We start from the raw sequence: 2,771 nt of genomic DNA, 5'->3' as shown, positions 1-2,771 counted from the left end.
AATTGTCTAGGGTAGGATGAAAGGGTTAAGTCTGTGAAGTACTTCATTTTTCAGCCACTAGCTGTGGTATCCCGGGTAATTACTGCGGCTTACTCAAGACCACACCTTAGATAAACCTGTAAGGCTGGAGTTTTCTGCAAACATTTTCTTTCCTGCAAGCTGTGGCTTGTTTCTTTCATACGTTTGTCCTATGTTTTCAACTTGATTTTCCAGTGGCTAGTTTATACTTGGTAGAGCCAACAAATCAGGGTCTGTTGATTTAGCATCGTATCTTCTTGGTGCTTGCGTGAGACAACCATGCCAGCTATGTGGTAATGAACACAGTCAAGCCGGATAAATTATTTTCCTACTATAGGAATAACGTTTAAAAAAAAAAAAAAAGGAGGAACTGGTTCAGGTAAAGGTTATGATTTAATTTTCCTTGTTTTATTCACTGCTTTTTAAAATAATATAGGTTTTGCTTGGACTGCTGTTTTATTCTCATTTCACTTAAATGAGCATTTAATTTCTCTTATTTTAGGAAATTCTGTTTTTTAAACAGAACTCAATACAAGAATGCAGTCTCAGGACAAGGTGCATGCTTGGTGTGACAAAGGTCAGTGTGTCCTTCAGGATGCTGATTCTCCATCATGGCGCTCTATGGAAAATAAAATGATAATCAGAAAATCACTTTGGGGTCATGTCAGTCTGCAAAGAGTACAAAACAAAGTAGTCTGTGTTTTAGGTTTTAGTAGTTACCAACAACATGTTATTCTTGAGGCTGCATGTACCTTTGAGGAAAGAAACTCATGTGACATCTAGGTTGATAGAGACATATTCTTTGCCTTTGTAAAGAGAAGTGGTGTTCCCTTCTCTCTCTCCATCTCCCTGCACCCCCCCACCACCATCACCACCAGACCCAGGAGAAAATGTAATGAATAATCACAGACTAAGAAAAAACGTCCTTTCAAAACTTTCAGAGTCCTGTAGGGTTAGTGAGAGTGGTAGTGTTATTTTTTTCTTAGTTTTGCATGTTGATGAAAAATTAGGCCAGAGATGCAGGCATTTGAAGTGACATGCTCAAAATCCTGAATGAAGCTAACAGTGGGAGGGGATCACCCCCAGACCAACACCTTTACAAATACCCTCTGGCCACTCTTTGGATGATCATTAATGTCCACACCACCCAACAGACTTTCAGAGTCCTGTAGGGTTAGTGAGAGTGGTAGTGTTATTTTTTTCTTAGTTTTGCATGCTGATGAAAAATTAGGCCAGAGATGCAGGCATTTGAAGTGACATGCTCAAAATCCTGAATGAAGCTAACAGTGGGAGGGGATCACCCCCAGGCCAACACCTTTACAAATACCCTCTGGCCACTCTTTGGATGATCATTAATGTCCACACCACCCAACAGCACTTCTCACACACACACACACACACACACACACACGTTAGTGTAATTACTTTAACCAAATAGTTTGATCACTATCTAGCTGAGATGGCAGTATCCGGGAAATAGAAATTTTGATCAGGCTGAGATTGAAGGAAGAATCATTTTTGATCCAGAAGGCTTGAAGGAGAAAAGCGAGGGAAGAGGAAAGATGCGTTTAATTAACTTTTTTTTTTAATTCCCAAAGTTTTAATTAACTTTTTTTTTAAATTCCCAAAGTAAGAAATGCTTAAGGCAATAAGTAATATTACCCCAAAATATAGAGAGTTTTTAAAAGTGAATTATCTCCCTCCTGAGATTAACCAGTATTAACAGCCTAATGCATATCTTTTGGGTATTTTAAAAAGCCACAAAGGAAATATAAAGAGATGGTGGAAGTGGAGGAAGTGAGCAGGAGGGAAAGGGATTAAAGTTCAGGGAAAATGGTAGGCGACCCTCCCCATTTGCCCTCAAGCTGGCCTCGGCCATAACCAGGATGCTAAATTCTAAGTTGGGAAAACTGCTATTTCAGTCTGCCCTAGGTCAGCCTCATTGCCCCTGCTGTCCTGGGGTAGGCTCATGAAATCTACCCTTCATATGTCTTCCTGTCTAATCTCTGCTTGCCCTCTCTCCTCCTCCCACCATCCCACACACCACACTCACCTGCTACTGCCCCCAACAACCCACAAGAACAGGAAAACAGAAAGTGACAAGTAATAGAGAATGACTCTCTGCTGCTGCTTTTTGAAAAGATGCTTTTGGGGTCTTCTGCCTACCTCGGGTCAGACTAAGACCTTGACACACTAATCCTGAAATTTCAGGTTGTGCTGTTTCCTGAAATCAGGATGGCCACAAAAGTGGAATGGGTGACTGCTCACTGAGTTTGCAGGCCAAGTACATCTGAAGATATTTCAGGTCCTGGTGCGGGCCTGGCCCTTTGGCTGTGCTGCCAAATCCTGAAGGTCAGCTTAAGGTTATTCGTCACTGAATTGGAGTTTACTTTTGGAAAAGTTAATGGCAATGTAGGACTTGGGCCAATTTCAGACTGGACCGGCGTATTCCCACCTACCCTCCTCTACACAAAGTTTGAGTGATCTGCCTCCCCCATGAAGCTTGCTGCATATGAATCCAGCCAGGGCAAGATCTGCACTCTTGTAAAATGCCATTTCAGATTGTAGCCCACCTGCCAAGCCTTGGGTAACCACTGGAAGCCATGGCTTTTACACAGCAGGGTGGTCAAGAATAGAGTCTTGTCAATGAAGTGAGTTGTGAACTGAAGACCATATTCTGGGAAGTCCAGAATGTATTCGTAAGCCTCGAAGGAAGTTGCCAGCCAAGGTTTATGTTGACTTTGTGAGGACCC

The sequence above is a fragment of the Galeopterus variegatus genome, unplaced genomic scaffold, assembly GCF_000696425.1.
Source record: "Galeopterus variegatus unplaced genomic scaffold, G_variegatus-3.0.2 Scaffold1708, whole genome shotgun sequence".
Lineage (NCBI taxonomy): Eukaryota > Metazoa > Chordata > Mammalia > Dermoptera > Cynocephalidae > Galeopterus > Galeopterus variegatus.
Note: the sequence above shows the minus strand (reverse complement) of the source record.